Source organism: Natator depressus, chromosome 3 (assembly GCF_965152275.1).
Source record: "Natator depressus isolate rNatDep1 chromosome 3, rNatDep2.hap1, whole genome shotgun sequence".
Taxonomy (NCBI): Eukaryota; Metazoa; Chordata; order Testudines; family Cheloniidae; genus Natator; species Natator depressus.
Genome location: NC_134236.1, coordinates 207,731,957 through 207,753,058, shown reverse-complemented (window position 1 = coordinate 207,753,058; position 21,102 = coordinate 207,731,957).

Below are 21,102 nucleotides of genomic sequence, written 5' to 3'. Positions count from 1 at the left end.
TAAGCTTCATTAGTACTGAAAAGTAAGCAGTGTTCACATTTATGCAACCACATTTGAAGCCTAACACACATTTTTTCTACCCAATAATCCCCATTTTGAATCTAGCCCATAAGTATTCACAGCTTTACTGACCGTTATATTCATAAACCCACTGCCACGCTTAAAAAGAAAACTGTGAACATGACATAAAACTATATCCAGCTGGAGACTATAAGGTTGTAACTCTATTGAGGATTTCTATCAACATCATCATCTATATGAATAAAGTCCAAATAGTTTGTGCATGTTATAAGGACTCTCAGATCACAGCGTCGCTATATGGACACAGGCAGCCTCAGGAACCTAGTGCTAACCCTACACATCCCAACGCAAGAAAATCACAGTTGAACCCAAAGCCCTGCCTCTCGATCCATTGGGCTAGAAGGGGCTAGGAAAGTCTCCTGTAATTATCCTGCATTGGTGGCACTTATGAAGCAGCAGCATTAATGGGCTCCAAAGTAGAACTGGGCAAATAACTGATTTTTTGGTGCGGCTACCAAACTGCAAAATCCATTTGGGGTCAAAATGAAATATTTTAGGTTTTTATTGCCAAAACAAACAAAAAAAATCATTTGGGGGTTGAACGAAACATTTTGTTTGCTCTAAAATTTGACATTTTGTTTAGTTTGGGGGGGTGTTTTTTATTATTTTGTATTTTTACGTTAAATGTAAAGAAATTTCAAAATGACAAGTAAAAATATTTCATTTCCAGAATGTCAAAACATTTAGACTTTCTTGGAAATCTGCCAACCTGCCTTTTTTTTCCAGCTGAAACTATTTGCCAAATCAGCCCGAATTGACAAACCGTTTTGGTCAATCCAAAATTGCATTTTTCGGGGAACAAATTGCATTTTTCAGGGAACATTTTTTTGCACAGCTCTACTCCAGGGAGAGTCCCAAGCTGTCCACCATGGTGAGAACCTATGTGCACAGAAATTAGGATAATCTTTGATCCTAATTGGTGTCTCCACTAGGGCAAAAATAGACCACAATAATATGCCCATTCTGGATATTTTGTATTTTACATACAATTGGTTTCCACAAAACCAGGCAGCTAACGTCAACATTTTACTCAAGAAATCATGTAACTTTCTACCTTTTTCAGAAAGCAGACCAGACCTGCCTGTCCGTTCCTGTTGCTTTATGACACAAAGGATCAGCGGCCTTCTCAAGGCCAGGCTGGGGCCAATCTAACTTCCCCAAACAGGAGGAACCGCTACAGAGAGCCACTGCACCTATCCCAATGAAGGTGGGCAGAGATCATGCAGAAAGGGGTGAGGAAAGGGTACCGATGTAGAACTGGCTCAGGGTATGTCCTTCGCGGAGCAGGGGAGAACAGCATGCAAGTTGTGGCTCTAAATCCCACCATGCTTCCTGGGCATTACACCAACATGCTTCTCCGTACACTGGTTGGATCCTGAAATGACACACCCAACCTTCTAAATATCCCCTCAGTGTCAGGGAATCTCTGGGTCTAACAGAAGGGGAGCCCCAGAGGGGTGGGAGCCTCGGAGCCCAGAGAGGGATAAACAATACTCGAGTAGTACTTTGCTTGTAGTTCTGAGTCCTATTGAGAGGCTTAGGGTGAAGCCCTAGGACCTGCTACCCTGGAAAGAAGAGTGTGATTTCGTTATTCTGTGGTGACATGGGCTTTCCTAGAGGATCTGGCCCGCTCTGTTTATCTGATCTCCCATTGAATCTGCTCCTCAGACAAAACAGCCAGGGTGGGTTCATTCTGAGATGCTCCGATTTTGTGTATTTTATTCAGCTGTGAATCCCAAAGGCCCATAGTGCTGGTGTACATGAAAGCATGCTCCTAGGTCGATGGTGGCCCCTAGATGATGTTTTCTTTGGACAAGGAATTGATGTACTGCTAAGCATATGTACAATGAAGTTTTTATGTTTAGTTGTACAACTCCATTCCTGACACACCTGCGGTAGCTGTGGTTTTGCTTTCTGATAGTCATTTCCCCACAGCGATACTGCATCAAAAGCAGCAACCTGTCAAAAATGGAATGGGACATGTATTGTCTTGGGAAAATGTTTTGTGGTCTGTTCTCTTGTCAATGAGCAGCAGTCATAACAACTGCAATACCTGTGGATAGGTGCATGCATCTGTGGGATAGCACAAACTCTTTATCTACCAAGGGAAAAATCCCTTCAAATGCAGCTTGGAAGTTAATTTCTCTTTCAGTGCCTAAGGTGGGACTTTCAAAAGTGCTGCTCCCCGTGAGGTCTGGTAAAACTCCCATTATGGTTACGATACTGCCAGGGCCCCCACCTGAGACTGGGGTCCCACTGTGCTAGATGCTGACCAAACACAGAGCAGAAAGCAGTCCTTGCTCTGAACAGCTTACAATTTAGACAGCCAAGAGCTGCAGGGTGGGAGGGGGGAAGCTAGGCAATGAATGGGATGGGTGGAATATGGCATGTTAGTGCCATCGTCCTTTTGTTGATTTGTTTCTTTAATTTGGGAGGGTGTAAGGGAGGGAATTGGCTGAACTGAGAGCTGGAAAGAGAGGGGGACATCAGACAATCATGACAGGAGAGAAAGCACCTGAAAAAGGCATTGGATACTGATGACAGCCAAAGACCCCTGCTGTAGCTGCTTCTCCCTGCTCCTGCTGGCTCTATCTCTGGGGCCCTTCCCACAACTTTCTTACCTCATCTTAGCTGGCTGTGGGGGTTACATGGACCCTGGCAGCACTGAGATGGGAAGGTTTCCCCTGCTTAGTTCCCTGAATTGCAGCTCTAAGACAACCTCTGCCATGAATTGATGACCAGCGCCATAACACGGAGACACTTACGTTGTTTAGATTAGGCTTATGTTCGTGAGGATGGTTTGGGTTAGGAATTGAATTTATTGCAAGCACTGTTAGATCATTGGCTTTACCTGTTATATTACTGAGAATATCTGTTTTGCATAATTTCAGCATGGGTAGGAATACAGTTCTTATTTGTTTCAAGAAAATAAAACCACCTGAATATTGCTTGCTAGAATGGAGTGTGGTTTTACTGTCTGATTAGGACAAAGATGAGAAATTAGTCACTTAACGGTGAATCAACACAAAGGGAGTTGTAAGCAGTGACTGTGACGCTGGTGGACTACGTGCTAGCTCTTGCCACGGCTGTAGGTGTCAGCTGAGCACTGACAAACTCACAACTGGAAGCCAGACCAGCTCACCTGTATGTTCGTATTGTTCAAGACGGGTGTTAGACTTGTAAGGGTGTGTTTAGACTCTGTAACATGCTTGTAAATTGCTGCATGCATTAATCTCACTTGTGATGTCGGTATCGCACGCCGTAAGTATAAGGCAGTGGTTCCCAAACTCGTTCTGCTGCTTGTTCGGGAAAGCCCCTGGCGGGCCGGGCCGGTTTGTTTACCTGCCGCGTCCGCAGGTTCGGCCGATTGCGGCTCCCACTGGCTGCGGTTCGCTGCTCCAGGCCAATGGGAGCTGCTGGAAGTGGTGGCCAGTATGGCCCTCAGCCCACGCCACTTCCAGCAGCTCTCTTTGCCCTGGAGCAGCGAACCGTGGCCATTGGGAGCCGCGATCGGCCGAACCTGCGGACGCGGCAGGTAAACAAACCGGCCCGGCCCGCCAGGGGTTTTCCCTGCACAAGCGGCAGAATGAGTTTGGGAACCACTGGTATAAGGTAATATGTAAGTTTTGCTTTATAACCCCACAAATGCCTGCTCTGAACTTGTGAACCCAGGCAGGAGGAGTGGCTCCCACGCCTGTCGAGAAAGACTATCAAAACTAAGCGAGCCATTGTGAAGCAGCATGATACAAAGACTTGGCTAATGGCCCTCTCACGTGGGTGAAGGTGCTACGTGCAGGGAAGCTCATCCCATCAGCTTGAATTCTGGAAGAAGGAAATAAAGATAGTGACATGAAAATTCTTCTTCTCTTTTGCTGTTTGGACTCTCACAGGGCTGGACCTAGGAAACAAAAGCAGAGATCCCCAGGGGCAGCTTGGTTTCGCCCTACAAAACATGCAGTGCTGACAGATTGCTACATCTCTGTCACCTTTTGGAACCATAGACTGTATATGTGTTCCCAGCTTTAACCTGTAAATAACTCTCATTTCTTTTTCCTAGTTAATAAGTCAATTTACTATAGGATTGGCTAGAAGCATTGTCTTTGTTGTGAGAGCTGATGTACAAATTGACCTGGGGTAAGTGACTGGTCTCTTGGGACTGGAAGCAACTTGAATATTTTGGGAATATTAGTGATAGACTGGAAAGCCCAAGGGGACCATCTGTGACTCCATGGCAAGACTGTAATAGTGCTTCAAGCATTTACACTTGTTACTGGGTTGGGGAAATCTAATATAGAACACACCACCAGTTTGGGGTCCCTGCCCTGCTTTCTGACAGCCTGTCCTGAGGTTGGCACTCACAGTTGTTAACCACTCCAGACGCATGACAAGTGACTATTTTAGCAGCTGAAACCAGTTTTTTACAAATCCACGGTCTAAAAAGTGTATTTTGAGACCTCAAGTGGAGGATAACAGACATATCAGCCAATAGTGCAGTTTGAAAAGACAAAACAATGGTGTATATAGTGTGGATTTTGTTTGGATTTTTTTTTTTCATTTTAAACACCTGTTATATGGTCAGAAACAACAGAAAAAAGATCACATGGAAAATCTATTGAGCCCCTGGAATTAAGATCTTTCCAGGGTTTCATGCAGAGTTCCCCAGAATATGTGATCACTTAAAAAAAATGAGTTGAGCAAATTTCTAAACATGCAACATTCACTATGTATGTACTAATATACTACCTCCCTCAAGAACTGACCCAAGCCTCTATCTGCCAGAAACAGCTGAGAAAGAAGATTCGATTTTAAAAAAAATCTAGTAACAGCTTAAGCTGGCTGTCTTCAGGCATTGCAGTACTAAAGCATATTTCTTACATTATGCATCACACGATTGTACCATGTGCTAAAATGTATACTTTGGTTGATTAAAGTTGTATATATTACACATCCATAACTGGGAACATATTCCAATGGATTTCAGGCCTCAAAGATGCAGGCCTTCCTGCAGTTTGTCCATGCCCTAGCTGCTTCCAGAGAGGTCACTGCTCCTGGCTCTCCCTGCAGCTACTCCTGGAAAGCACTTGAAAACTACAAATAATCCAGCATGCCGTGCCTGTGCACCGAGCGGGATTTCTTGCAGAGATGCCATTGTGGTTCTAGCTGCACATTAAGGAGTTGGTTTTAATCGGTAAAGCCTTCTTCCTGGCTGTCCTGGAGAACACCCGTGGCCTTGCATTCCTCTCCAACAGACGAAAGCAGCTGAGCTGGCAGACCTGAGATTTAAATGCCAAGGGTCTACTGGTGCAGTATTTTCAGCTAAGGGTCCTCAGCTCTGGAATCCACCCCCTTCCCAATGGGTGTGTCACCTCAGGCCCGTCGCCCTCCAGCCGGGCACCCTACAAGGTCCATTTACTTGCTTGCCCCTTTCATGAGGGGACAAGCTGGAGACTTTGGGGGACTTTTTTGTGTGGGGGGATTATTCAAGTGGGATTCAGGAGAGGGCATTAGCCCCCAGTCCACTGTCAGCGCATGTCTTTGTTCATAATGGGCTTGGTCTGTGTGCTGAGGAAAGGCAAGAAGCACGCTTTGACCATCTCAGCCATAAATCAAGCCCAGCTGAACTGCTGATTTGAAAATGACTCTCACATTGCCGAGAGCGGACACCTTTAACCTGCTCTGCACAAATCATCCCCGCTTTCCACTCCACACTTCACCCCAGCATCGTGGACGGACGGGAACCGGCCCCTCATTAACAGTAAAGCAGTTTTATAGGCCACTCAGTAAACAGTGTTACCTTTGTCCTTGATCTCACCCATAACTCAGACAGCTCTCCTGGCTCTGGCTGTCCTTCCCCGGATCGAAACACTGCGATATTGTGTATACAGTGAATGAGAAAGAGATTTCATTTTACAATAGAAAGCCAGCTCGGATAATTCTGATACGAGCCATCTCTCACCCATCTGCCAGCCTCCCCCTGAGTCAAATGCAGGCACTTCTGCATTGTATTTCAGAGGCCGTCTGTCAGAAACTTAGCAATTTTCTCATCACCACGTATCAATACACTGCATAGAGAGGTGTTTAGTAAACTACATTTTCATGTTACACCCTACTCTGAAACACGCCCACTGTTAACACGAATAAGAATGAAAAGCCACGATTTTATTAGACCCTAAAATTACCCCTCCCTAAAGGAGAACGGAAAGCCACCTTCCATTCTTGTGAATGGGAGTTACTCCAAAGTGTGCCCTTATCACACACATCTAGAGTACCTGTCATTGGTCACTGCATACAGAAATCATTTCACCCAAAACCACAGTGCATTCTCCTCATGGAATGTGGCATCTGTTTCATAGGGAACAAACCCATTACACAACAATTTAGTACCTTGGCAATGAATACGTGATCGTGACATAACTACAGGACCTCAGACTAAGCCCACTGAGGTCAAGGGGAATCTTTCCAGTGACTTCAAAGGTCTTCTCTGTCAATGTGCTCTCAATGTGCTTCACATCTGTGTCTTGACACAGAAGGCCAGAACACACCCATACTGGACCAGATCCTCAGCTGACTTGACTTTACAGTCAGGAGGTTCTTTTAACACAGTTTAATGTGCAATTTCCTATGTTTTTTAAAAAGCAAACTAAAAAAAAACCCAAATTCTATCATGCGACATCAGCTTACCTCCCACCCTGGATCAACAGCCTTGGAACCTTTAGATCCACTGCACAGACTCTGCTGCTTGAGCTAATGCTCAAAGTAGTAGCCTAGTTTCTTCTACATGGAACAACTCCTCAAGGACCGAGTCACACACTTTGGCGGAGGGTTTCACATCTCTTTGCTGATGAGAATCAGCATCCTGGATTCTATTTCTGTTTCTGGGGGGCAGTGGAGCTATAGGACCCTGAGACGTGGGAGGGGCTGCAGCCCAAGCCAAATGTCTGCACCCCAGTTAAACAGTCCCTTAGCCCAAGACCCATAATCCCGAGTCAGCTGGCACAGACCTGCTGCAGGTGTCTAATTGCAGTGTAAACATATCGTTCGAGTCTATTACTATAAAGCAGGTTTTCTAATACTTTAATCGTTCTCATGGCTCTTCTCTGACCCCTCTCCAATTTATCAACCTCCTCTTCTATTGTGGGCACCAGAACTGGACACAGTATTCCCGCAGCGGTCACACCAGTGCCAGACAAAGAGGTCAAATAACTGCTTTACTTCTGCTCGAGTTTCCCCTGTTTATACCTCCCAGGATCACATTAGTCCTTTTGGCCACAGCATCTTGCTGGGAGCTCACATTCAGCTGATTATCCACCATCACACCCAAATCTTTTTTTTTTTTTTTTTTAGAGTCGCTGCTTCCCAGAATAGAGTCCCTCCTGTAAATATGGCGACATTCTTTGGTCCTAGATGCACACATTTCCATTTAGCCCTATTAAACGCATATTGTTTGCTTGTGCCCAGTTTACCAAGCAAACCAGATTGCTCTGTATCAGTGACCTGTTCTCTTCATTATTTACCACTTCACCAATTTCTGTGTCACCCACAAACTTTATTGGTGATGATTTTATGTTTTTGTCCAGATCATTGATAACAATGTTAAAGAGCATAGGGCCAAGAACCAAGGTCCCTGCAGGACCCCTCTGAAAACCCAGTAAATGATAATTATCTATTTACAGTTAGAACATAAGAACAGCTATACTGGGTCAGACCAAAGGTCCATCTAGCCCAGTATCCTGTCTTCCAACAGTGGCCAGTGCCAGGTGCCCCAGAGGGAATGAACAGAACAGGTAATCATCAAGTGGCCTGTTCCCAGCATCTGGCAAACAGAGGCTAGGGACACCAGTTACATTTTAAGATCTATCAGTTAGCCAGTTTTTAATCAATTTAATGTGTGTCATGTTAATTTTATATTGTTCTAGGTTTTTAATCATAATGGCGTTTGGTACCAAGTCAAATGCCTTACAGAAGTCTAAGTATATTACATCAACACTATTATCTTTATCAAGCAAAATTGTAATCTCATAAAAAAAATCAAGTTAGTTTGACAGGATCTGTTTTCCGTAAAACCATGTTGCTTTTCATTAATTACATTACCCTCCTTTAATTCTTTTTTTACCTGAGTCTTATATAAGCCATTCCATTATCTTGCCTGAGCTCAATGTCTGGCTGATAGGTCTATAAGTCTCTGGGTCATCTTGTCTACCCTTTTTAAAAACTGGCACAGCATTAGCTGCCTTCCAGTCTTCTAGAGCTTCCCCATGCACCAAGACTTATTGAAAATCAACATTAATGGCCAGTTGAGCTCCTCAGCCAGTTCTTTAAAAACTGTTGGATACAAATTATCTGGACCTGCTGATATAAAAATGTCTGACTTTAGTGGCTTCTGTTTAACATCCTCCAGAGATACTAGTGGAATGGAAAGAGTGTTATCCCCATATGATGAGACGACATCATCAGGTTTTCCCCAAATACCTAACAAATATTCATTGAACACTTCTGCTTCTTCTGCATTATTACTGATAATTCTACCATTTCCATCTAGTAATGGACCAATACCATTTGTCAGAATTCTTTTTGTTCCTAATATATTTTTAAAACCCTCTTAGTTTCCTTAACTCTGCTGACCATAGATTTCTCCCCATGTCACTTTGCTTCTCTTATCAATTTCCCACAATTCCCCGCTTCTGGTTTATATGAATTACTATCAACTTTCCCTTTCTTTCATTTGTTATATATATTTTATAGCTGCCTTCTCTTTACCTCTAAACCAGCTAGGTTTTTAACCTGTACAGCCATCTTTCTTGATTAGAGGATTGTTGCTTTTGGGGGGTATCAAGTAAGGTGTTCTTTAAAGATTCCCAATCATCATTTACGTCTTAAAAGATTCCCAATTATCATGCTTTGTCACTCTTTGGGGATGGCACATGCAGAGTCAAGTCAGTGCGTGAGAACTGTGGGTGGATGGAACATGCTCATTGGCTAAATTCTCCCAAGAGTTAATCTGCAAACTCTACAACAAGCCTCAATTGAGCTTGTGCAAACTGAGACTTTCAGAGGGTCATAACTCAGTCAAATTTGGGCAAATCTCCACCCAGATGGCAAAAGATGCATCTCTGACGCCAGGGTGATGCCCATGCCAAATGTCTAGTGCTTGCTCTAAAGCAAGGAGGCAGTAAAATTGCTCAATGAAACAGATGTAAGAAATTTTTAACAAAGGCAAAGCAATGTATTTCCTCCTATCCTCGTTCATGGAAAAGGCTCAACCTTTTAGCTGAAACTTAAAATCAGCCTGAAGTAAACACCCAGCATGGGACATTTCAGCCAGAAGCCATAAAGTCTGGCAAAGTTATGAACAACTAAAAACAGCGTCTTATAATGGAAAGTGTCAGGCAACTTTAACTATATGCGTGGCTACCAGCTCCTGCTACAATACTAAGGGTAAGTGTTATGGGGACCTGGGGTACACTGGCCGAACCCTCAAGGATAGTTAGATAACTCACTCCCACTGATTGCAACAGGATCCCATTGTGCGGCAGGCTTGATGCTTTTAGCACGTTTACAGTAGATTCCTAATCTCACCGATTTTGGTGTTTCATTTACTTTCGTGACAATAGCCCCGATTTTTAAAGGTATTGCTACACTCAGTGTTGCAACCCCTACCTGATTTAAGAGTCTAAATATCATTCCCAAGGGGATTTTAAGCATGTAGGCATCGTCGTATTTAGACTCCTAAGTGCCTAAATCCCTTTTGAAAATTAGATTTTGACTCCTAAATCAGCTAGGTGTCATGATACAGCTCCTAAATACCTTTAAAAGCCTGGCCAGAGTGCTTAGCCACAAGGTAAACCAGCTGCTAGCCACTAACTGGATCATCTGTTGAGCACTGACAACAGTGACAGATCCCAGCCTACTTGCAATACACAGCTAGACAAAGAAAGGGCAGGACACAATGGGAGACCCAGAGGTGTTGACTTAAAATGAGGAGGTTTCTTCCTGGTGCTGTTTTTTACTATGACAAAGGTCGGTGACTGTGAGGCTTGCAGAAGAACCAAGTCTGGTGGTGTTATCATTTCTGACTTTCAAATACTCATATTAAAAAAAGCAACTTAGCCCACAAAGCTTTATCTGCTACTTGATCACACAGTAAAATTTGACAAAAGGGTCCTGATTGTGACACTGTACCAATCTTTCTCTGCTGGCAGAGGGGTGCGTCTATCGTCCATTTACACCATAATATAACAGGGCTGCTTTTGTAGCTGCTTTGCTTTTCCCTCAGCATGGCACCCTTGCCGTGCACAGCTGAGATACAGCTAGCTGAACTGGGCTCTTTTTGTTTTGCCAAGGAACGAAGGGAAGTTATTAACTCTTATCTGCTAGCATCCAGCCTCAAAAATCCTTCCTCACTGGTGCTGTTTGAAAATCCTGTCTTTAGTGCCCACAAATGAATATCTTCACTGCAGTTCTGAGTAGATGAGCACCAGTCCCATTCACCCAAGGCAGCTTGTGTACAGGCAAACTCTTGTTTGCAGTTTTAACTGAAGAGACACATGCCCAGGTTTTATTTTAATTAAAAACATCGTTTCTCTCTTTGCAAACTTTGCATGCCATCAGATCCCGTTGTTCCAAGCATCTTTTATCTTTGTTACAAGCCAAATGAGTGACCCAATCCTGCACAAGTGAAGTCAGTTGAAGCTTGGCCATTGATTTGAATGAGTCCAGGATCAGCCTCAAAACAATAAATAATAAAGCAAGAACTTTGCAAAGAGCCCATGACATCACACCCACATGGTGACTCATTCTAGTTCCTAAGCTTTAAAGGAATGATCACTTGTATTTTGATTGAGGGGGAGGGAAGTAAATGTTCTTTTATATTTTAACACTGTTGGTTTGAAGTCCCAAGTGCTGCATATTTCAGGTTCCCAAAAAAAGGACACTGCCAGAGGCAGGGGAGCTGGGGAGGGGGAGTACAGTTGGGGGTTCTGCAGGAGGGGGGTATAAGTACTGGGAGGGGTATTTGGGGATGCTGGAGGGGGTATCTGTGGTGAGTGTACTCACTGGAAGTGGGGGCAGTGTCGCTCCCCGTCATGGTGGCTGGGTGACTGGTGCAAGTCCAAAATGCACGCAAGCCATCTGTCAGCACCTCTCCACAGGACCCCCTCCAGAGAGCTGGGAGCCGGGGTCTGGGTGGGTGGGATCCAGCTGTGGCTGCAGGGAAACGGACCAATCAACTGCGGGTGCAGGGGAGGGACCAATCGGGGCTCTTTCACAGCTGCAACATCTGCTATGCAAAGTCCCAGACATTGCCTGTTATTTGAGAAATCCACTCAGACAGAAGGCAGAGGATCGAAATAGAGGTGATGTCCATGAAAACCCAGATGCATGGAAACCCTGTGCTATCAGGTTAGGGACCAAAAGAATTGGAGAACAATTGTTCTTTTTCCTGTGACAGTGCAAGTCAGGTCGTCAAGGAATCTGTTTGTTTTTTTAGTAGTTATGGGCCAGGTCCCACATTGATCCCGCCCCCACCCAGTGCATTGCCACTGAAATACAGAGGGATTGGATGGGATGGAATTCAGGAGAGGATTCGAGCCCTTAATCTGAGACACAGAGACAGAGAGAGAGAGAGAGAAGCCAGTTTAAGGGATTTCATATGATATACCCATGTGAAACGCCCACTACTGTTATAAACCACACACATATAAACTGAGTGGAAGATAATAGACCTCTTAGGTCTATGCACACTCCTTTCAGTGGGCACCTGCAGGGGTACAGAGTTAGTAGAGGTACAGAGTGGAGAATTACAACAGCCATACTCTGGCCTCCAGGAAGTTGGCCAGGGAGGAAAGTGAACATCCAGACCCCTGCTGGGTGAGAGCACATGGAGAGCTGGGGAAAAGCCAGGAGCCAATGGCTGCTGAGGGCATTCAGCATCTCCCAGAGGTGCTCAGCACCTGGCAGCATCACACACGAAAGGGGGCTAGACCACATCATCTCAAAAGCGTACATGGGTCCAGTGTCAAATGCTGCTAGCAATGGTTAAAGGGACTCCAGCAGCACATTCAAGGATGAAGAAACCACACAACATGGTATGTGGAGAACAGAAGCTGTGCCCGGTGTGGAGAGTGGGTGCCGAGGACTCCCTGTGCAGGTGAAATAGTGAGTTTGTGTTGGAACCGAGCATTGGGTAGCAGCTGAGCTCTGCTTCCTAGGAGCTGTGGCTTGGGGTTAGGGTTGAAATATCGGAGGTGAAAGCAGAGGCCTGTAGAAGACATGTTCTGCTGGGTAAATATCCTGATGTCTGCCTGCCTGCTCCACCACTCTGCACCCCCCACAGGGCTATTCTGTTGAGTTTTCTCAGTTTGTCCCATCAGGCCCCAATCCTGCAAAGCCTGACGCAAGTGCTGAACCTTACGCATGGAGAGGCATCCACGGAAGCCAGGGGCCATGTTCACAATACATAAAGCTAAGCATGGATGTGTCTGCATTGCAATAAAAAACCCGCGGCAGCGAGTCTCAGAACCCAGCTCCGCTGCCTTGGGCTGTGGGGCTAAAAACAGCAGTATAGATGTTTGGACACAGGCTGGGCCCGAGACTCTGAGACCCTTCCCCCCCACGGGGTCTCAGAGCCCGGGCTCCAGCCCGAACATCTACACTGCAATTGTATAGCCCCACAGCCTGAGCCCAGCAAGCCTAAGTCAGCTGACCCAGGCCAGCCGGGTCTTTTATTGAGCAGACATACCTCACATGTCTAACTCTGTGCAGGATCAGGGTCTCCAACAGCATTCACCTTAGAGCAGCGACCACATATTCGTTTGAGTTCTGCCTGCCTGCAAAAAATACATGCATCATAAAGGAGAATGACATAACAAATAATAGTGACCAGTGAGTACTGCTCATATCAGCTAGCGTGGGTTAGGTCACTAATCCGAAGTTATAAAAAGCAGCGAGATGACTTTTCAAATGAAGAACGCTAAAAACCCGTTTCTTGTCATAGAAATGAGAAGCTGTTGCTGTTGCGACTTTCCTAGTGGTTGTTGGTCTACAAAACTAGGAGCCCAGAAGGAACAGCGCACAGGCCCAAACGAAAGCAGTGACTTTTCCCAGTTGCACAGGCAAGCTAATGCAACTCTTCTTCCTTCCCAGTTGATGATGATGTTTCGGAATAAGGAAGGCAGTAATGTTGATTTTCAATAAGTCTTCGAGTGCTGGGAAAGTTCCAGAAAACTGGAAGAAAACAAATGTTGTGCCAATATTTTGAAAGGGTAAACGGGATGGCCCAGTTAATTATAGGTCTAAAGCCTGACATTGATCACAGGCAAGATAGTGGACTGGCTTATATGGGACACAATTAATAAAGAATTAAAGGAGGGTTATATAATTAATGCAAATCAACATGTGTCCTGTCAAACTAACTTGACATTTTTTCTTCTTTTTTTTGAGGAGATTACAACTTTGGTTCATAAAGACATTAGTGCTGATGTAAGAGACGTAGACGTCTGTAGGGGGTTGACTTGGTGTCACACAACATTCTGATTAAAAAACTAGAACAATATAAAATTATCATGGCCCACATTAAATGGACTAAACACTAATCTCAAAATGAAACGGGAACTCATCATTGAACTGGTTTGTTCCCAGAGGGGGCCCACAAGGGTCTCTTCTTGGACCCACACGATTTAACATGGAAGAAAACATAAAATCATCACCAATAAAGTTTGTAGATGACACAAAAATTGGAGAAGTGGTAAACAATAAAGAAGATAGGTCACTGATACAGAGCAATCTGGATTGCTTGGGAAACGGCGTGAGCAAACAATATGCTTTTAAATATAGCTAAATGTATGCATCTCGTAACAAAGAATGTAACCCCATACTTATGGGGGGGCTCTATCCTGGGAAGCAGTGACTCTGAAAAAGATTTGGGGGTCGTGCCAGATAATCAGCTGAACGTGAGCTCCCATTGTGACACTGTGGCCAATGTGATCCTGGGAGGCATAAACAGGGGAATTTGGAGTAGGGACAGAGAACTAATTTTACCTCTGTGTTTGGCACTGGTGCAACTGCTGCTGGAGTCCTGTGTCCAGTTCTGGTGCCCATAATCCAAGAAGGATGTTGATAAATTGGAAATGGTTCAGAGAAGAGCCATGAGAATGATCAAAGGATTAGAAAACCTGCCTTATAGAGAGAGACTCAAAGAGCTCAATCTATTTAGCTTAACAAAGAAAAATTTAAGGGATGATTTGATGACAGTCAAAAAGTATTTATACGGGGAACAAATATATAATAATGGGCCCTTCAATCTAGCAGAGAAAGGTCTAACACCATCCGATGGCTGGAAGTTGAAGCTAGACAAATTCAGACTGACAGGAAGGCATACATTTTTAACTGTCAGAGTAACTAACCACTGGAACAATTTGTCAAGGATCGTGATGGATTCTCTATCACTGACAATTTTAAAATCAAGACTGGATGTTTTTCTAAAAGCTCTGTTCCGGGAATTATTCTGGGGAAGTTCTGAGGCCTGTGAGATACAGTAGGTCGGACTACAATGGTCCCTCCTGACGTTGGAATCTATGACTCTGTTCTGGATTTCAGTGGAACTGCTGGATGCTCAGCACATTTGACAACCTGGCCCTTTATTTAGGGGCTCAATTAACCCAGCCTAGCAGGAAACTCTCCCACCAAAGAGAAGCAGCAAAGATGGTGTGACTCGGACACTTGTTAACTAACCTGATGGTGAATTCTAGTGCAGACGCTACACAAATATTCCAGGACACCAATGTCTGCTGCTAATTATGTTTAACCCTTAAACTGCCTTTGCACCCTATTAAACCTAACACTAGAATTCACTATCATGTTACTTAACATACACTTATTAACCCATGTGAAAACATGACTAAAAATCCAAGTGTCAACACATTCAAAGAGATCAGAACTTCAAAGCTTAACTGGGCCATTTAAATATTAACACAAATAAGAACAGGCTTATTTTTTCTCTTTTGTTTATACAAAGCAAGAAAATTAAATGCAGAAGCTACACTAACACACGGAGATCCGCACAGAAAGTGCACAAGGTAAAGGACCAGATTCACAAAAGGGACCTCGACTCAGCATTGCAACCACTGACACTGAGGAGCCCTGCCGCCCACTGGAAGCCAGTTGGGGAGAGAGAGGTCCCTACGAACGGGATTCACAAAAGCCAGCCAGCCGGGAGTCACCTGCGCTCGCCAATAGAAGATGTCAAGGAGGACAGTGTGGCCTAAGCCACGCCCCTCAAAGGGAGTTCAGTACCTAAATCCAGGTTGGAGGGAGGAACCTATCTCTGTTCAGAGTTCACAGCCTGAACCTTGTTCCTAAGCTAGGTCAGGCCTTTCCTGCAAAAGACCAAGGCCATGGCAGTGCCTTCCTTGTACCCAATAGCCCAGTGGTTAGAGCACCCATCTGGGAGATGGAGACTGGGGCTCTGATTCCCAGTCTGCCTGATTCAAAGCAGGGGCTTAAGCCCAGTTTTCCCACCTCCCAGAGAGTGCCCTAACCCCTGGGCTAGTGGGTGTTCTAGGGTGGCTCTCTCTCTCTCCTATTAAAGTTGCTTTACTTTTTAATAAAATCCTTAAGCACTCATTGGGCCAGAGAGATCATGAGTTTGACTCGATAGCATAGTGAGCAGGACACTCACCTGGGAGACCCAGGTTTGAGTCCCTATCTGCTGGCTTTCTCCTCTGCTTTCTACTAGCTTTGCGCCTCTCTCTCTCTCACACACACCCCTGACAAACAACCCCCTAGTTCCCGTGATTGCACCAGGGAACCCCTGAGACTACACAGTTGATCTCTGATCAGGCTTTGCCATGCAGCCCCGTGCCTTGGGTAGTAGCCTCTTAAAATTCCCAACAATCATTACATAAAGGGGCATTTAATGGCCTGGTTTCACCCACATAGTTATTGGTGCATTAAGTGCACTGGATGAGGTACACCACATGTTGTGATAGGCATGGGCAGGATCCATAGGTGAAACCAGACGATCACTAAGTTCTCAAATGAACTCATGCAAAAAAAAAAATGGTAAAAGACACAAACACCACATCATCTGTGGGCAAACAAACTTTCACAAAACCATCACTCCTCTCAGTCCTTATTGTTAAAAGAAACCTGCCCAATACCTTTAAAAGACAAGCCTGGAAACTTAAATTAATAGCTTTGTTAGATATTAGAAATCATGGACTCAGTACAGACACTGGATTTATGGTTTATTACAACAATCTGTAACCAACTAACCCTCCCCACACACACACACACACACACACACACTTTTTTGTTCTATGACTGCAGAGGTGTTAATTTTCCACTTCCCCTTGAATGGTCTTTCGTAGTATGTGTTAACTACTTATATACTAAATCTGTCCCAACTTGTAATTTGCTGTGTCACTCCGAGTACCTTTCCCAGACCTCAAAAGCTTCTCTCTCAACAATAAAAGCAGGTCCAATAAAAGATATTACCTCACCCACCTTGTGTCTCTAATATCCTGGGACCAACATGACTCCAACCACACTACAAACAACAATAGAATTATCAGACACATACATGAACATAATTGGTTGGGGGAAGAGTCAACATTTCCCTGGCTTTTGTCAAGGGAAATCACGCCTCACCAATCTATTAGAATTTTTAGAGGGTGTCAACAAGTAGGTAGGCAAGGGTGATCCAGTGGATACAGTGTACTGGGACTTTCAGAAAGCCTTTGACAAGGCCCCTCACCAAAGGCTCTTAAGCAAAGTAAGGATTCATGGGATAAGAGGGAAGGTCCCCTCATGGATCAGTAACTGGTTAAAAGACAGGAAACAATGGGTAGGAATAAATGGTCAGTTTTCAGAATGGAGAGAGGCAAATAGTGGTGTCCCCAGGGCTCTGTACTGGGACCAGTCCTATTCAACATATTCATAAATGATCTGGAAAAGGGGGTAAACAGTAAGGTAGAAAAGTTTGCAGATGATACTAAATTACTCAAGATAGTTAAGTCCAAAGCTGACTGTGAAGAGTTAGAGACTGTAAGACTGCAAAGAGACTGTGAGATCCACAAAACTGGGTGACAAAACAGCAGTTGAAGTTTAATGTTGATAAATGCAAACTGCAGTTTTCCTTGCACATTAGGGGGAAAACAATCCTAAATATACATATAAAATGATGGGGTATAGATTAGCTGTTACCAGCCAGGAAAGAGATCTTGGAGTCACTGTGGATCATTCTCTGAAAACATCTGCTCAACGTGCAGTGGCCGTCAAAAAAGCGAACAGAATTTTAGGAACCATTGGGAAAGGGATAGAAAAGCCAGAAAATATTATATTGCCACTATACAAATCTATGGTGTGCCTACACCTTGAACGCTGTGTGCAGATTTGGTGTCCTCATCTCAAATATATATATTAGAATTGGGAAAGGTTCAGAGAAGGACAACAAAAATGATGAGGGGGATGGAACAACTTCCGAATGAGGAGAAGTTAAAAAGACTGGGACTGTTAAAGTTGGGAAAGAGACGACTCAGGGGGGATACAATAGAAGTCTATAAAATCATGACTGTGTGTGGAGAAAATAAATAGGGAAGTGTTATTTATCCTTTCACATAACACAAGAGCCAAGGGTCATCCAGTGAAATTAATAGGCAGCAGGTTTAAACAAACACAAGGAAGTAATTCGTCACACAGCGCACAGTCAATCTGTGGAGCTCGTTGCCAGGGGATGTTGTGAAGGCCAAAAGTATAACTGGGTTCAAAAAAGAATTAGCTAAGTTCCCAGAGGATAGATCCATCAGTGGCTATTAGCCAAGATGGTCAGGAACATGAGCCCTTGCTCTCAGTGTCCCTAAACCTCTGACTTCCAGAAGCTAGGAGAGGACAATAAGGGATGGATCACTGGATAATTGCCCTGTTCTATTCATTCCTTCTGAAGTGTCTGGCACTGGCCACTGTCAGAAGACAGGACACTGGGCGAGATGGACCATTGGTCTGACCCTCACTATGGCCGTTCTTATGTTCTCTCCTAACCAGCCATACATCAGCATGAGAGCCAGGCAGAATCGGACCCGGCATGTTTACTGCCCTGAGGAATCCCAGCAGGGCTGGTAGTCAGTGGTCACAGAATGGAGTCACAAATGGATGACACCAAGGCCTGGTCTACACCTAGCACTTAGGCTGACCTGGCTACATTGTTTGTGGGTGTGAAAGACGCAGTTGAGCTGACCTAAGGGTATGTCTACACTTAAAACACTACAGGTGTGTTGCTGTAGCACTTCAGTGTAGACACTACCTGCACCAACAGGAAGGCTTCTCCTGCCTGAGTAGGTAATCCCCCTCCCTGAGAGGTGGTAGCTAAGTCAGTGGAAGAATTCTTCCATCAGCCTCGCGCTGCCTACACCGGGGCTAGGTCTCTCAGGGGTGTGGATTTTTCATACCCTGAGAGATGTAGCTATACCACTGTAAAATCCTAGTGTAGACCAGGCCTGAGCTTTGGTATAGACATCGCTGGCTGAGAGAGGAATTCTTCTGTCAACCTCGCTACCGCTTCTCAGGGAGGTGGATTTACTACGGTGATGGAAAACCCCCTTCTGTCTCTGTAGCCAAAGTCCATACTCCAGCGGCTCAGGCACTGATGGCCCCCTCCCCCACTTTTAGGGAGCTTCCCTCGCTCCTGAGTATGGACATACCCTAAGTAAAGTGCTCTTCATGGCAGATTCCTTAAACAAATGTCAGACACAGAGCAGCAAAGAGAAGCAGCAGCAGTCAATGCAAGTACAGGCTGGCTTCCCAGTCTCTCAGCAAAGGATCAACATGTCCTCCTGAGACAGAGCCCAGAAGGAATCTGAACATTAACAGAAAGTGCCTCACCTTTCAGGTAAACTGGAGAAACACCCATAAGATCCGTGTTCAGGGTTGACAAAGGTAAGAGAATTATTATTGATGATATCCAAGTGTCTCCTTGTGTCCCTCAGTCAGAGACAACCTAGAGACCTAGAATGGGAAGAGAAAAATACATGTTGGACACAGGATTGCAAAGCCCCTTGCAAACACACACATATTGTATTCGTGGGAAAGTAGAACAAGCAGTGATGCATACAGTTCTTGTGTAACTACAACTGGGCAAAATATTTGGACCACAACTTTTTTTCAGTCAAAAACATAGATTGGGATTGAACAAAACATTTCACAAATTGGTGTTGATTTTGCCAAATTGTTTCAGCCAGAAAAAACCTAAAAAGAAAAATGCCCAAATCCCAACACATTATGTTTTGACATTTTCAAAATGAAACATTTTGGTTTTTCAATTCAAAACTACTTTGTTTTGAAATTTTCTTTAATTTTTTCAATTATTTTTAAATTGAAATGCTCAAAATAGAAAAGAAACATTTCATTCAACCTGAAACAAAATTTTCGGGGTTTTGTTGGGAGGGGTTTTTTACCTTTTCAATTCGCTGAAAATTAAAAAAAAAAATCTGTTTCCATTCAACATGAACAATATTTTCCCCAGCAAACCAAAAGTCTGTTATTCACCTCGCTCTATTTGTTCTCCTGTGCCAGGCAAGCACGGTAATGAAAGGAGCCCTGAGCATAGCAGAAAACTACGCAAGGTAAGGGAGTCCCCTCATTCATGTTGGCCCAATCTTGCTCCCAATAAAGTGAATGGCAAAATTCCCATTAACTTCAGTGGTGAATTAACCTCACCAGTACAAAGGTTCATATTTAATACCAACATGGTGACATTTACAGCCAGCTCTAATTCCATCCAACTAGTCATAAGCAGAGCTGTTTAAAAAAACAGCTTCCTCCTCACCCCATGGAAAATTTTAACAAATAGGAAAAAATCTTTTTAGTCAACATTTTTGGGGGGGAGGGGGAAAAAACTCAAAACCAAAAAGTTTCAGCCAAAACCCAAGAACTTTTCCATTTTCAGGTGTTTGGTTTTTCAATGAAAACTCAAAAATTTCTGTGAAAAAAAAAGATATTTTTGCCAAAAAAAATTCAACTTGTCAAAAACCCAGTTTTCCTTTGAAAAATGGATTTTGCCAGTAACTTTTCAACCTGTCCTAATCATAAACATCAGGCAGTTAGTTGAGCCTTTGCCTAAGTCCAGAGACTATTTATAATGTAAGATGAGGACAGCTGTTCAAAGAAACAACTGACTCTGGCAAAGTTTAGACACACTGTATTATTATTTGGTTTGAACTAAATTATACTCAAAAAGTACAAGGCAAAAATAAAGAACATATCTTCAGTTATGAAGTGTTTTTCACCGTAATTTTGGGTCTAGTTTCATATTAAGATCAAAAGACCAGTTAAATGAGTCAAAAAGAAAAACACAGAAGACAGTAAACAGCTCATAAATTTTAAAAAAAATGACAATCTGCCAGACAGTAATTTAGATCCTTTCTGAGCTTAACAAAACTGTATAATACTCGTGTAACACATTGGATGCCGGTAGTTTTTTGGAAGTGTCATTTTACATAACGTTAAGTTGTCAAAGCTATCATGATGCAAGCCTGCTCACTGTGCAGGAACCCCACGCAAATTTAGAGTAATTCCTTGCCTTCCCTTGCCTTGCCAAAGCAGGCTGTCTTATCAGTACACAATTGCAACAATCTTCTACACATCTTGCAACTTGTTCCTGAGTGCACTGGCACTGCAAGCCTTTGCAAGAGACAGAAATGTACTGTTAATGGGCTGTGTGAAACACAACCATCGCAGTGCCCACGATAAACTGTGAAAACCGTCCCTTTGTGTTATTCATGTTTTGGTTTTCTTATGGGTGCAGGCTTTGTAACTGGAACTGTACAGAACGCTGACACACGGATTTCTGGGCGTAAAACGGATTTAAAACACTAGGCTCAGTGACTCATTCATGTGGGATGAACGAATAGATTGTGAGGGCAGAAGCTCTTGTTTAAACACAACGCAGTAGCAGCATGGAGTTGTGCTCAAACAAGTGCTTTCATGGTTGTGGTGAGATTACACAGGTCAACTGTTGGATCAAACTCTTAA